Raw genomic sequence first — 17,303 nt, forward strand, 5'->3', positions numbered from 1 at the left:
TTTTTTCTTCAGCCAGTCACACACATGTCTTTTCACTCTTAGCTAGTAATCCACACAAAGTAGACAGTCCTGGAGCCACTTCTCATGGCTAGGAAGCAGTGTCAAGCACTATTGAGCAGGGTGTCCTTTTGATATGCCACATGTCAAAAGGCAGAAGGTTTGCATTCCTGCCCCTGGCAATAGAGAGACAGCTATACATGATGTGATTGTTTTTGCAATTGCTTCACATTTTTTTTAGATTGTTTCTACTTTAGAAGACACCTATGGAGTTGTCAATGAAGATGGAGACAGAGCAGCAGTGAAACCTGAAGAGGAAGGCTTGTGTTTCTGTTAAGTGCATATACTGCAAAGAAAATAAACTAAATGCTGGAAGGGGTTAATCCTTGCCTTTGGAATCTGCACACACTGTCCAAATGGATCCCTATCCATACAAAGATCTTGTGACACTTGACAGATGTATGCTAATGTTTCCAGCCTAGCTAACTCCTGTCTGAACTATCTGCACTCCACTTTTTACAGTCTTGCCTCTGTGCTGAATTTAAATATGAGCTCAGCTACTTTGCTTGAGCTGGCTATAAGAAAGTATTCTTGGGCCATTAAAATGCTTCATTTGATAAAGATGTCTACCACTAAGGCTGACAACTTAAGTCCAGTCCATGGGACCTACACTGTGGAGGGAGAGGGCCAACTCTGGCAAGTTGTCCTCTGACATCTATGGGCATACAACTGTCTGTAATTCCAGTATTGGGGAATCACCCACTTGTGGCCTCTGCTGATACTTGGGATGCACTTGGTATATACACTGGCAAAACTTATACACCTGAATTAATTTTATTTACTTTTTTTGGGGGGGGTTTCTTCGAGACAGGGTTTCTCTGTGTAGTTTTGCGCCTTTCCTGGAACTCACTTTGGAGACCAGGCTGACCTCGAATTCACAGAGATTCACCTGCCTCTGCCTCCCGAGTGCTGGAATTAAAGGCATGCGCCACCACTGCCTGGCTTATTTTTTTAAAGTAATACATACATAAAAGCCTTTTTTACAATATGGAATCACATGAAGATATATATATATATATATATATATATATATATATATATATATAATCTTCACCATTTGCTTATCTGGTACCCTAGGAGGCCAGAAGAATGCATCAGATCTCCTGTATCTGGAAATACAGGTAGTCCTCAGCCATCTGTGTGGGTGCTAGGAACCCAACTTGGGTACACAAGAGAAGCAATACTACTAAGCAAACTCTCCAGCTCCTAAATATATTACTAAAATGCAGAAGGTGACAATGTCTCATTATTCCTTCTGCCTCCTATCACTTGACAGTGATGAAAGTCCATCAGATGTTTGCAGGAGGAATCAATGGGTTTCTATCCCTCTGTGAATGGACTCTCCACATTGTCTCTTATTTTCATTGTTAACACAATGCTCTTGATGTGAGTAAAGATAATAAAAGGCTTAATTGAAATCAGTCAGAGTCCAGTCAGATTATATTGGGATAAGTTCCACAATTTGAGATTACTCTTTCACTTTCAAAAAAATTTTTTGAGAAAGGATATCTCTACATAGTCATTGCTATCCTGAAACTCACTGTGTGGACCAAGCTGGCCTAAAACTCAGAAATGTTGGCTTGTCACTGTCTCCTAAGTGCTGGAATTACAGGTGTGCATAAAACTCAGCTGAGATATGTTTTTAGAATGACCAATCTTTGAATCAGAGAATAAAAGGATAAAATAATATTTAAAAAGGAACTATCGCCGGGCGGTGGTAGCACACGCCTTTAATCCTAGCACTCGGGAGGCAGAGCCAGGTGGATCTCTGTGAGTTCGAGGCCAGCCTGGTCTACAGAGCGAGATTCAGGAAAGGCACAAAGCTACACAGAGAAACCCTGTCTCGAAAAACCAAAAAAAAAAACAAAAGGAACTATCATTGTTCTGATGAACAGTAATACTTCTTGATATTCTATAATTATAGTTTAAACTGGCAAATCATTCCATATGTTCTCAAAAATGGATTCTTTTCTTTTTTTTTAAATTTTCACCCATTTGAAAATGTTTGAACTATGTTTGTGTGTATACACTTGTGCCATAATGTGCATGTGGTAGTGAGAGGACAACTTACAGGTGATTATTATCTACTTCTCCTATGTGAGTTCTAGAGATGAAATGTAGGGAGTTTGTTTGGCTGCAAGTGACCTCAATGGCACTTATTTGGGTTTTAAAATTATTTATTTATGTGCTGGTATGTGAGTGTGCATATGCCACTGCCCAAATGCAGAAATAAGAGAAAAACTTGTGGGAAAATGCAGATCTCCTAGAGATTGAACTCAGGTAATCAGGCTTAGCAGCAACCAACTTTACCCAGTAAGATAATTCTCTGGCATTCATTTGTGTTTCTGACAAAGTGCTATGAACAAGTATTTAGTTCTCAGAATAAACTAACACATTCCAAAAAAGATAGCTGTACATCATTTTCATTTGCAGATAGAATTTATTATTCAAATTGTCCTATTTTCCCCCATCCTTAGCTGACAATATGTTTACCATCTGAAAACACAATAGTTTACTGATGCAATTTATCAACTTATTGTATTTGAGCATCAGTTAGATGGCTCCATGGGAAACGTGTGCAAGGCTGGCAACCTGACTTTGATCATCACATATAGATGGCCAAATGTATATCCTACAAAGTTGTCTTCCAGTTTCCATATATCTGTCATGGCCTAAAAACCTATAATCACATTATAAACACACATACACACACACATACACACACACACACGCACGCACGCACGCACGCACATACACACACCAGAAATGTTTTTTAAAAAATAAATTTTGTTGCTGTTACATTATTAGGCAGTACTTCAAAATGATGTGCCAATGGATATCTAATGGAGATATGAAGAAGCATGAAATGTCAAAGAACATATACATGCCCATAGTACATTGTCTTAGCTAAGGTTTCCACTGGAGTGAAAAGACACCATGACCACAGCAACTCTTATAACAAAAACATTTAATGGGGTGACTCACTTACAGTTCGGAGGTTTACTCTTTTATAGTCATGGTGGTAAGCAAAGCAGCATGCAGGCAAACATGGGGCTGAGCTGAGAGTCCTTACATCTTGATCCAAAGGCAACAGGAAGTGGTCAGTTTTTATGAGCATATACGAGACATCAAAGCCCACCTCCACAGTGACACACTTTCTCTAACAAAACCACACCAACTCCAACAAGGTCATACCTCCTAATAGTGACACTCCCTTTGGGGGCCATTTTCTTTCAAACCACCAAACCATCAAAGTATTTATGAGATATACAGTTTGATTGATGATTATCCTACTTTATTACATATCTACCAGAGAGATGAAAATGCTGCTTTGGACATGCACAGGAGGTATTTAATGTTCCTTATAGTTACTTCTATTAAGCATTTTAACATTAACATTATGAAAATGTGTTCACAAAACTTGACATGTTGGGGGTGTATCTTCTATTCTGAGACTTGGACTCGGAGGATAACACAAGAGAATTGAAAGGTCAAATGTAGTCTTGACTATTTACTGACATACAAACCAGGCTGGGTAAAAACAACAATATCTCAAGGGAATTTGTGAATATATGAAAAGCAAAACCAGGAAAAACAACTGGCCACCCTTTCACATATTCCCTTACTTGAAAAGTATGATCACACACTGCCTGATATTCAATTACATGATGGACCATTTAGATAATGGGCATCCCATTCTATACATTACAGCAGAAAAGTACCTATCACCGGGTGAAAGCACACTAGAAGATGAACAGAAGCCACAGAAGGAAAATGTGAACCACCAAATAAACTTCAGTAAATGGGTTTGCCACACATACAGCACAGTTCAATACATATTCCTAATATTTCAAAATACAAACCACAATTGGTGATCTCTACCATTACACTTGAGTGAACATGGTAAATAATTCACTGCCTTCAAGGTTATGATGAAAAAAGAGATGAAACTTTTTTCTTGAAAGTGAAGGCAACTGTGATTTCTAAAGTCTTTACCAAATCATTTACATGAATATGGTTTTTCTTGTGTATGAGTTGCTTCCTATTCCTAACATCAAAGAAACAGGCTTTAAAATATTTACAGGGCTAGAGACATAGTAGAGCAGTTAAGAAAGGTTCATTCCCAGGACCAAGGTCAGAATTTTGACAATTTCCAATAATTCCTACTAATTCTAACCATCTTGGGGACCAGCATGCACATGCACATGCACATCCCACACAAAGACATAAATCACTGAACAAATTTTCACTCATAGATTTTTTTTCATGTAAGCATTCATTCCTGTTACCCAGATGTTTAGGCATCTAAAGGCTTACCTATGGAGGTTTTCTGCATCATGAATTTGTTCAAGCAACAGAAAACAAGCATGTAGGCTTAAAGTCAGAGAAATCAATCCTTCTCAGTTGGTGGTATCATAGGGATGATTTAAGAAATTCTATCCTGTTGGAGGAAATATGTCACTGGAAGTTGGCTTGAGAGTTTACATCCACATACCCTTTCCAGCTCCTTCTCTCTGCATCATGCTGCAGATTCAGGAGGTGAGCTCTGAACTTCCTGCTTTACCTACCATGTCTGATGCTTGTTGCCATGCCATTTTCATTGTGATACTATATCCCTCTGGAACCATAAGCCAAATTAAACTATTTTATAAGTTGCCTTAGACATTACATTTTATCATAGCAACAGAAAAGGCACTACTGATGAAGTTTTACACCAGACGAATTCTTTCATGTAATTGAAGAAAAAAAGTGAAATCTAAAAGGGCTACCTCATAGTTTAAATTCATAGGGATTTTGTTCACATGAGTTCACAGGTGCAAATAAAATAAAGATGTACATCATAATGCTTGAACAGATTTTGACCCTTGTCAGGTCTTTTTCTCTGGAATAAATAATCTTGTATAACTGACTGTGTTGGCTAAAGATCTTATCAAATACTTTATAGTCAGATCTGCTTTGGTATGAGTTCCTTCAGGTTCTCAGAAATTAATATGATGTGCAAAGGCTTTAACAGATTGATTACACACTAAATGTTTTACTCTTGTCTAAAGACTACCATGAAGTGCAAAATTTTTCCACACTGACTACATTTATAGTGTTTCTCTCTGGTATGATTTTTTCTCATGATTTCAAATACTGCTACATATAAAAGCTTAACCACATTGCTTACATTCATAGGATTTCTCTCTAGTATGTGTTCTTTTATGTATTCGAAGATGACTGCTATCTGCAAAGGCTTTGCCACATTGATTACATTCATAGGGTTTCTCTCCAGTATGTGTTCTTTTATGTATTTGAAGGTGACTGTGACGTACAAAGGCTTTACCACATTGATTACATTCATAGGGTTTCTCTCCAGTATGTATTCTTTTATGTATTTGGAGATAATTGTGATATACAAAAGCTTTACCACATTCATTACATGTGTAGGGTTTCTCTCCACTATGTGTTCTTTTATGTCTTTGTAGATAACTGGGAAGTGCAAAGGCTTTATCACATTTATTACATTCATAGGGTTTCTCTCTAGTGTGTGTACTTTCATGTATTTTAAGTTTACTGCAACGGGCAAAGGCTTTGCCACATTCATTACATTTGTAGGGTCTCTCTCCAGTATGTGTTCTTTTATGTATTTGGAAATAACTGTGATGTGCAAAGACTTTACCACATTCATTACATTTGTAAGGTTTCTCTCCAGTATGTGTTCTTTCATGACTTTGAAGATCATTGTGACGTATAAAGGCTTTACCACATTCACTACATTTGTAGGGTTTCTCTCCAGTATGAATTCTTTCATGACTTTGAAGATCACCATGACGTGCAAAGTCTTTGCCACATTCATTACATTTGTAGGGCTTCTCTCCAGTATGTGTTCTTTTATGTATCTGAAGATGACCATGACGTCCAAAGGCTTTACCACATTCATTACATCTGTAGGGTTTCTCTCCAGTATGTGTTCTTTTGTGTATTTGGAGATTACAATTTTGTGCAAAGGCTTTACCACATTCATTACATTTATACGGTTTCTCTCCAGTATGTGTTCTTTTATGTTTTTGAAGATGACTATGATGTGCAAAGGCTTTGCCGCATTGAATACATTTGTACGGTTTTTCTCCAGTATGTGTTCTTTTATGTATTCGAAGATGACTATAACATATATAGGCTTTACCACACTGATTACATTTGAAGGGTTTCTCTCCAATATGTGTTCTTTTATGTATTTGGAGATAATTGTGACGTAAAAAGGCTTTACCACATTCATTACATGTGTAGGGTTTCTCTCCACTATGTGTTCTTTTATGTATTCTAAGATGAGTGTGATCTACAAAGTCTTTACCGCATTGATTACATTTGTAGGGTTTCTCTCCAGTATGTATTCTTTTATGTATTTGAAGGTAACCATGACACACGAAGGCTTTACCACATTCATTACATTTGTAGGGTTTCTCTCCAGTATGTGCTCTTTTATGTCTTTGGAGATAATTGTGATGTGCAAAGACTTTACCACATTCATTACATTTGTAGGGTTTCTCTCCAGTATGTGTTCTTTCATGATTTTGAAGATCAATGTGGCGTGTAAAGGCTTTACCACATTCATCACATTTGTAGGGTTTTGCTCCAGTATGAATTCTTTCATGACTTTGAAGATCACCATGACGTGCAAAGTCTTTGCCACATTCATTACATTTGTAGGGCTTCTCTCCAGAATGTGTTATTTTATGTATCTGAAGATGACCGTGACGTGCAAAGGCTTTACCACATTCAATACATCTGTAGGGTTTCTCTCCAGTATGTGTTCTTTTGTGTATTTGGAGATTACAGTTTTGTGCAAAAGCTTTACCACATTCATTACATTTATAAGGTTTCTCTCCAGTATGTGTTCTTTTATGTTTTTGAAGATGAGCATGACATGAAAAGGCTTTGTCACATTCATTACATTTGTAGGGTTTTTCTCCAGTATGTGTTCTTTTATGTATTTGGAGATAACTATGATATGCAAAGGCCTTACCACATTGCTTACATTCATAGGGTTTCTCTCCAGTATGTGTTATTTTATGTCTTAGGAGACTACTCTGACATGTGAAGGCTTTGCCACATTGCTTACATTCATAGGGTTTCTCTTCATTATAATTTTTTTCATGATTTTGAAGACCATTGTGACATGCAAAGGACTTACTGAACTGATTACATTCATAGAGTTTCTTTCCAGTATGAATTCTTTCATGTCTTTGAAGATGAGTGTGATATGTAAGGGCTTTAGCACATTGAGTATGTTCAGAGGGTTTCTTTCCAGTATGACTTCTTTCGTGCCTATGAAGAAAATTGCCACATGTATAAACTTTACCACATTCATTACACTGATGAATCTTTTAACCTAAATGAATTAATTTTACAATTTGGTTTAATTGTAAAAAGGAATCAGATCTTAAAGTTTTATCACTTTATTTACATTTAGAGTATTCCCTTTCATTATAAGTTGTTTTGTACTTTTGAAAATACCTGTGATGGTAAGAGCCTTTATTACATGGCTCACATTTATAACATCCTTTTTCCATATGAGTTTTTCCACATATTTGAAGTGAATTGAAGAATTCAGAGCTTTACCACAATAATTGCATTCATAAATTTTCCTATAGTGTGAGTCATACTACATTTGCAAAGTGAACCAGGACAAACAGATGAATTTCCACATTCCTAATACTCATAGAGCTTTTGTGCAGTATGAGTTTGCTAATGTATTCCTGATGCAGTTGGAAAATCAATTAATCACAAATTTGTATCACATTCTATAAGTCTACTTAAAGTGGGGACTACTATACATCTTTTAATTATTCTGGGAGAGAGAGAGGTACATTGCTTCTTTAACTATCTCTATGCTCACATGGCTTGTATCCATTGTGACATCTAATATACCTAGAAAGGAAAAATAACAACTGAATGGTTTCCACATTGCATTCACACAGTTTGACTTCTTGTTCCTCAAAGATATGTGGTTTAGGGATTTAGGTTTCTCCACAACAATGTTCTTGAGTCTCTGCTCACTCTGCCTTAGCAAAACTGCCCTGCTCACTAAACTTAGCAAAGTCATTACAAGTATATGAGTAACACTAGCTTTACCATGAACAATTCGCTTATAAGAAGATTTTGGACATATACTTATCACCTGCTCCACATGTATGTCTTTGCAATATAGGAATCATATAAAGTAAACAGATTGGTAGTTCTACAGCATAGTTATCATGAAGCTGTGATTAAAATAGTGATATCTGTTAAAATGTTGTTTCCTTGTCTTCTTTCTTAGAAGAATTCCTTGCAAACACAAACCAGCTCCCTGACACTGAAGCACATGGTTTTGTGAGAATTTAATAATTATCAATACACTTAAAACTGAGCTTATTTATACTGTTGCTTTCTTTAAAACTTCCAGGAATATTAAAATTTCTTCAGAGGCACATTTGTATCCACTTGCAGATGAAAATTACCTTCCATGTCTTCTAGAACTTTGACAATGTTCTTCAATATTATGGTCTTCCCAATTGTAGCCTAAAATATAGTACCAGAAAATGTATACTATATTATTGGAAATTATGCAAAATAAATTATTATCATCAGTTTATCTTAGAACCCTGCCTGATTTATTCACCTCATTCTTAGTCTTTATCAGTCAAAATTACAGAAGAAACAGTTGTCCCCTTATTTGGGAAAGGGAAGGAACATTCACAGTCTTACCTATCACAATGAGGTTCCTGTAGGTCTCCAGCATCACATCTTTATAGAGCCTCTTCTGGGAAGGATCCAGCAAAGCCCACTCTTCCCGAGTGAAGTCAACATGCACATCATCATAGGTCACTGCATTCTAAAATATCCCATACATGTGTACAACAGAAAGCATGATAGTGACAATACTGTAAATGTATCCTTCTTTGAGAATATATTCATATAATTCTGTGCTTCCCATACTTATTCCATGACACAGAAATTCTAATGTAATTACCAAATTACTTTAGAAGGAAACTGAAAAGGAGATTCACCCCTGTCGTTTTTATGCCCTTTGAATAAGAAAAATGCCAGTTAACAGACATAAAGAGAGAGAGAAGCAAGCAGATCAACAGTACTGAGTACACATCAGAGAAACTGAATAAACAATTACTAGCTCCAAAAAAAATGTGTAATCTGGGTGTACTGGCTCATGTCTTTAATTCCAGGACTCAGGGGGCAGAGGCGGGTGAACTTTATTGAGCTGGATGCCATCCTGGTCTATGCAATGAGTTCCAGACTCCCCTCCAAAACTCAAACAAACAAACAGACAAGATAGAAAGAACTCAGAGGTTTTACTAAAGTTCCTACAAGAGTTATGCATTCACTCCAGTTCTGTATTCATCTCCCAAAAATCTGAAATGTCCCAGTTTAAATGGTACCATTAATGAGATCTTACTAAAAGAGAATGTGTATTTAAACAGTTACAAATGGGCAGGTGAAAACATTAGCAATATAAATGTTGATCATAAATAAACAACATAGGGCAGGAGAAATGGCTCAGTAGTTAATAGTTTTTGCTGGTCTCACAGAAGAGGTAGGCTCAATTGCAAATATTACATAGGGGCTCACAACTATCTATAACTCCAGATTCAGGAGTTCTGAGGCTGTCTTCTGACTACTGTGAGGAACAGGCACACATGTGGTGCATATGCATGCATACAGGCAAAATACATTCATTTAAAAAAATCAAAACAAGACTTTCTTCCCCTAAGCTTCACCGTAGGACCCACAGCCCCAGCAGTTTTACTGGACCCCAGATAAGACACTGCCCATTGCCCACTTAACCCCATTAAGCCTGCCCAACAACCCCAGACTCCACCCCCTCCCCTGGGCTCCATATCTCAGCCTACAACTTCTGAAGACTTTATCTTTACCAGAGGCCATGCCACATCTAGGTATCCCAAGTAAGACACTGCCCATTAACACTCCTTAAAACTCACCCAACAATTCCAGTCTGTACCCCCTCCTAGGGATCCATATCCCAGCCTACTACTTTAGAAGGACTGTTCAGCTTTACCAGAGGCCAGGCAGAATCACATCCCACTGCCCACTAACACTCTTTAAAACTTGCCTAACAACCCCAGACTGCACCCCCTCCACGGGGCTGCATATCCCAGCCAGCAACTTTGGAAGCAGACTTCAGATTTACCAAAGCATAGGCCAGATCTAGGGACCCCAGACCCAGCAGCTGTACTAGAGGCTAGGCTGGTCCTAGGGACCTCAGACCGCATACCCTCCTCTGGGCTCCAATTCCTGACCTACAACTTCAGAAAAAGACTTCCACTTTACCAGAGGCCAGACCATATCTAGGGGCTCCAAACACTCTAGAGGGAACACCATAGTGGGCCATTAGTCACTAGTAGAAGACTGAAGACTCACTAGTCAACAAAACTCTTGGCCATTTAGGCCAGAAGACCAGAGAGTAAATAGAAACCAAGGAACAAAGCAACTATCCAACAAAGACAAATGCAGAAATCAATATCTATAATTATCCCAAATCCAGATGGATAAATGCTAGTGTAAGAACAAAATAACAGGAAGGGCACTATGGCACCAACATTCTTTGACAGGAAGACCTGAACAATCCAACACAGCTGAAGCACAAGAAAATGACCTTTAAAATGATTTTATAAAGATGATAGAGGTCCTTAAATAGGAAATGAAAAAAAAATCCCTTAATGAAACTGATGAAAAGACAAACAAAAAAAGTTGGATGAAATCAATAAATTCCTAAAAGAATCCTAAGAAAACACAAACAGCTGAAAGAAACTGTTCAAAACCTGAAAATGGAAATAGAAGCAATAAAGAAAACACAAACAGATGGAATCATGGATATGGAAAATCTAGGTGAAAAGAAACTACAGACACAAACACCACCAATAGTACACAAAAGATGGAAGAAAGAATCTCAGGCATTGATGACACAATAGAAGAAATAGATTCATCAGTCAAAGAAAATGTGTAAAAAAATTTTAAATCTAAAAAACTCTACACAAAACATACAGGAAATCTGGGACACTATAAAAAGACCAAACATAAAAATAAGAATAGAAGAAGGAGAAGGCACCCAGCTCAAACACTCAGAGAATATATTTAACAAAATTATAGAAGAAAGTTTTCCAAACCTAGAGAAGGACATGCATATAAAGGTACAAGGAGCTTACAGAACAACAAATAGATTGGATCAGAAATGAACATCCCCTCACCACTTAATAATCAAAATGCTAAACATAAAGAACAAAGAAAGAATATTAAAAGTGGCAATGGAAAAAGTCCAAGTAACATATAAAGGCGGACTATTAGAATCACACCAGGTTTCTCAACAGATACTTTAAAATCCAGAAAGGCTTGCACTGATGTTTTACAGATTCTAAAAGACCATGGATACCAGCCCAGACTACTATACCCAACAAAACTGTCAATCACCATAGATGGAGAAAACAAGATATTTCACGACAAAGTCAAATTTAAACAATACCTATCCACAAATCCAGCCTTACAGAAGGTACTAGAAGAAAAACTCCAAACCCACAAGTTAACTACACCCTCAAAAAACACAAGAAATAGATAAAATCACACCAGCAAAACCCAAAAAAGGGAAACACACACACTATCCTCACCAACAGTACCAACATCAAAATAACAGGCATTAACAATCATTGGTCATTTATATCCCTCAATATCAATAGGCTCAATACACCAATAAAATGACACAGGCTAACAGAATGAATATGAAAAAGGATCCATCATTCTGCTCCATACAAGAAACACACCTCAACATCAAAGATAGACATTATCTCAAGTAAAGAGTTGAAAAAAGATTTTCTAATCAAATGGACCTAAAAAGCAAGCTGGTGTAGCTATCCCAATCTCTAACAAAATAGAATTCAAACCAAATTTAATTAACAGATGGAGAGGGGCATTTCATACTCATCAAAAGAAAAATCCACGAGTTTGGTACATCTATGTCCCAAATGTAAGGGTACCCAAATTTGTAAAAGAAACATTATTAAAACTTAAATCACACATTGAACCCCACACAATAATAGTGGGAGACTTTAACACCCCACTCTCACCAATGAACAGGTCAATCAGACAGAAACTAAACAGAGAAATAACAGAACTAAGAGATGTTTTGAATCAAATGGACCTACCAGGTACCTATAGAACAATTCACCCAAACACCAGTTCTCAATACCACATAGAACCTTCTCCAAAATTGACCACATACATCACCACAAAGCAAGATTCAGCAGATACAAAAAAAAAAATTGAATTCACCCCCTGTGTCTTATCAGACCACCATGGATTAAAGCTGGATTTCAACAACAACAGAAACAACAGAAAGTCTACAAACTCATAGAAAGTGAATACCTCTCTACTGAGTTACCACTGGGTCAAGGAAGAAATAAAGAAATTAAAGACTTCCTAGAATTCAATGAAAATGAATGCAAAACATGACCAAACTTATGGGACACAATGAAACTGGTGCTAGGAGAAAAGTTCACAGCACTAAGTGCCTTCATAAAGAATTTGGAGAAATCTCATACAGTGACTTAACAGCACATCTGAAAGCTCTAGAACAAAAAGAAGGAAACATACTCAAGAGGAATCGATGGCAGGAAATAATCAAACTGAGGGCTGAAATCAATAAAATAGAAACAAAGAGAATACAAAGAACCAATGAAACAAAGACTTGGTTCTTCAAGAAATCAACAAAAAGATAACTCTTATCCAAACTAACTAAAAGGCAGAGAGAGAATATACAAATCAACAAAATCAGAAATGAAAATGGAAACATTAGGTCATACTTCATAAATTTGTACTCTACAAAATTGAAAAATCTAAAAGGACAGATTTCTTGATAGATACCACTTACCCAAGTAGAATCAAGATCAGATAAGATCATACTTCATAAATCTGTACTCCACAAAATTGGAAAATCTAAAAGGACAAATTTCTTGACAGATACCACTTACCAAAGTTGAATCAAGATCAGATAAACAATTTAAATAGACCTATAACCCCTAAGGAAATAGAAGCAGTCATTAAAAGTCTCCGAAACAAAAAAGGCCTATGGCTAGAAGGTTTCAGTGTAGAATTCTACTAGACTTTCAAAGAAGAGCTAATATCAATACTTTTCAAATTATTCTACAAAACAGAAACAGAAGGAACATTGCCAAATTCTTTCTGAGGCCAAAATCACTGTGATACCCAAACCACACAAAGACTCAACAAAGACAGAACTACAGACCATTTTCACTCATGAACATTGATGCAAAAATACTCAATAAAATACAGGCAAACCAAATCCAAGAACACATAAAAAAGATCACCCATATGATCAAGTAGGCTTCATCCCAGAGATGTGGGGATGGTTCAACATATGATAATTCTCTCAATGTAACCCACCACATAAACAAACTTAAATAAAAAACCACATCATTATCTCATTAGATGCTGAAAAACCCTCTGGCAAAATCCAACACCCCTTCATATTAAAAGTCTTGGAGAGATTAGGGATACAAGGGACACACCTAAACATAATAAAAGCAATATACAGCAAGCCGGGCTGGAGAGATGGCTCAGAGGTTAAGAGCACTGACTGCTCTTCCAGAGGTCCTGAGTTCAATTCCCAGCAACCACATGGTGGCTCACAACCATCTGTAATGAGATCTAGTGCCCTCTTCTGGCCTGTAGTCATATATGCTGTATACATAATAAATAAATAAATCTTTAAAAAAAAAGCAATATTCAGCAAGCCAACAGCCAATATCAAATTAAATGGAGAGAAACTCAAAACAATTCCAATAAAATCAGGAACAAAACAAGACTGTCCACTGTTGTAGGAATTTAGCAGAATTACTGTATGGGTAGACACAGGAATGAACAGCTTTTTTTAGAAGTACTTTGACCTTCAAAAATCCTTGTGGGAAACAGTGATTGTTTTCCTGAAGTAGCATTGTAGCCATCCCATGACTTTAATCACAAGATGCCTCAGGCACACCTGAGGCTCTTGTATTATTGTATATGGCAAATGATACATAATAAAGGACTAAAGTCATGAGGGCATAAGATGCTTTCCTTTAGTAAGACATGTAAATTAGATTAAGGACCTTGGTATGAGGAAATACTTTGTGTAACTTTAAATGAATACACCTTTGGATGGCTATTTGCTGGGTTCAGTCCATCAGAAGAGGCTGGACCTCCCTGCTGCCACATAGGCCTTAAAATTTCATCTGGAGAGTGCCTTCTTTCTTCAACCAACCTGAGCTAAACAGTGTACCCTGACAGTCCACTCTCTCCATATCTATTCAATATAGTACTTGAAGTTCTAGGTAAAGCAATAAGACAACTAAAGGAAATAAAGGAGATACAAATCAAAAAGGAAGAAGTCAAAATATCATTATTTGCAAATGATAGTATACATAAGCAACCCAAAAAATTCTACCAAGAAACTCTTACAGCTGATAAACACCTTTAGTCAGGTGGCTGGATATGAGATTAATGTAAAAAAAGATCAGTAGACCTCCTATATACAAATGATAAACAGGGTGAGAAAGAAATCAGGGAACTAACACCCTTTACAATAGCCTCAAATAATATAAAATATCTTTGTGTAATTTTAACCAAGCAAGTGAAAGACCTGTATGACAAGAACTTCATGTCTTTGAAGAAAGAAATTGGAGAAGATATCAGAAGTTGAAAAGATCTCCCATGTTCATGGATCAGTAGGATAAACATAGTAAAAATGGCCATTTTATCAAAAGTAATCTACAGATTCAATGCAATCCCATTAAAATCCCTACACAATTCTTTACAGACCTTGAAAGAACAATACTCAACTTCATATGGAAAAACAAAAAAACCTAGGATTACTAAAACAATCTTGAACAATAAAAGAACTTCTGGAGTATCAACATCCCTGATTTTAAGTTCTATTACAAAGCTATAGTAATAAAAACCACATAGTATTGACATAAAAAGACAGGTGAATCAATGGAATTGAATAAAAGACCCAGACATAACATACCAATGAACACCTGACTTTTACAAAGAAGCCAAAATTATACAATGGAAAAAAGAAAGCATCTTCAGCAAATGATGCTGGTCTAACTGAATGTTGGCATGTAGAAAAATGCAAATAGATCCATATCTATTACTCTGAAGAAAACTCAAGTCCAAGTGGATCAAAGACCTCAACATAAATTCAGATACACTGAATCTGAAGAAGAAAAAGTGGGAAAGAGCCTTGAATGTGTTGGCACAAAAGACAACTTCCTGAACAAGACACCAATAATGCAGACACTAAGATCAACACTTAATAAATGGGACCTCATGAAACTGAAAAGTTTCTGTAAGGCAAACAACACCATCAATAGGACAAAACAGCAGCCTACAGAATGGGAAAAGATCTTCATCAACCCCACATCCAACAGAGGGCTGATATCCAAAATATATAAAGAACTCAAGAAACTAGACATCAACAAATCAAATAATTCAATTTAAAAATGGTGTAGAGGGAACAAGAGAAGAGGAGGGAGGGGAAACTGTTGTTGGTATGTAAAATAAATGAAAAAAATCAACAAATAACAAAAAAACTGGGGGACAGATCTAAACAGTTCTTAACAGAAGACTCTCAAATGGCCAAGAAACACTTAAGGAGATGTTCAACATCCTTAGCCATAAGAAAAATGCAAATCAAAATGACTCTGAGATTCCATCTTACACCTGTCAGAATGGCTAAGATCAAAAATACAAGTAATAGATCATTCTGGAGATGATTGGAGCAAGGGGAACACTCCTCCATTACTTGTCAAAGTGTAAACTTGTATAGCCAATTTGGAAATCAGTGTGGCGGTTTCTCTGAAAACAGGAAATCAATCTACCACAAGACTCAGCTATACCACTGTAGCTAGAGTTTTCCTGCCTGGCCCACAGTCAGAACAAATCTCTCTCACCCGCCAGTCCCACAGCCACTCAGACCCAACCAAGTAAACACAGAGACTTATATTGCTTACAAACAAATGGCCATATCAGGCTTCTTGCTAACTGTTCTTACAGCTTAAATTAATCCACTTCTATAAATCTATACCTTGCCACGTGGCTCACGGCTTACTGGCATCTTCACATGCTGTTTGTCATCGTGGTGGCTGGCAGTGTCTCTGACTCAGCTTTATTCTCCTCCTTGTCCCGCCTATACTTCCCGCCTAGCCACTGGCCAATCAGTGTTTTATTTATTGACCAATCAGAGCAACACATTTGCCATACAGAACATCCTACAGCATACCACTCTCTAGGGTATATACCCAAAGGTTACTCAATCAAACCACAAGGACACATGCTCAACTATGTTCATGGCAGCTTTATTTGTAATAGCCAGAACCTGGAAACACCCTAGATGTCCCTCAACTGAGGTATGGATAAAGAAAATGTGGTACATTTACACAATGGAGTATCACTCAGCTGTTTAAAACAATGATATCAGGAAATTTGAAGGCAAATGGATGGAACTAGAAAAAAAAATTATCCTGAGTAAAGTAACCCAGACCGAGAAAGACAAACATGGTATGTACTCACTCATAAGTGGGTATTAGTTGTAAAATAAAGGAAAACTATGCTACAATCTCAGACCCAGAGAGACTAGGTAACAAGGAAGATTCAAAGGGTGGGGGATGCCTGGCTCTCCCTCGGAAGGGGAGATATAGAAGAGATTTTTGTGAGTAGATTGCTGGTGGAAAAGGGAACATGAGTGCACCAGGTTGGGGGGAAGGAACCAAGGGGGAAGTACTGAAAAAGACTAATGGAAGGGGGCATCTCAAGGTCAGATCAAAACCTGGTGCAAGGGAATCTCCCAGGAATCTACAAAAATGACCCCAGCTAAGACTCCTAGCAATAGCAGATACATAGCCTGATCTGGCCTTCTCCTTTGACCAGGCAAGACTTCAAATGGAAGGAGTGGGAAACCAACCCAGACATATAACCTTAGATCTATAGTCTGTCCTGCCTATGGGATGTGCTGGGGTAAGGGTGGCCCCAGAGATTGAGGGAGTGGCCGACCAATGACCAGTCTATACTAAAACCCATGCCAGGAAAGTAAACCCACCCCTGCCACTGCCTGGAACACCAGGACCTATGGGGAACTATGGGGGTCCAGCCCCTCAATAGTCCCCTCCTAGGGTCTGGGAAGAATCTACAACCAGCTGATA

The 17,303-nt window shown here is 37.3% G+C and overlaps 1 pseudogene; it reads right to left on the minus strand.

Annotated features, from left to right (window-relative positions):
• Positions 1–2,825: 2,825 nt before the first annotated feature.
• LOC131894548 (zinc finger protein 431-like) lies at positions 2,826–8,905 on the minus strand (annotated as a pseudogene).
• Between the last annotated feature and the right edge of the window lie 8,398 nt (positions 8,906–17,303).

The sequence above is a fragment of the Peromyscus eremicus genome, chromosome 17, assembly GCF_949786415.1.
Source record: "Peromyscus eremicus chromosome 17, PerEre_H2_v1, whole genome shotgun sequence".
In the NCBI taxonomy this organism is placed as follows: domain Eukaryota; kingdom Metazoa; phylum Chordata; class Mammalia; order Rodentia; family Cricetidae; genus Peromyscus; species Peromyscus eremicus.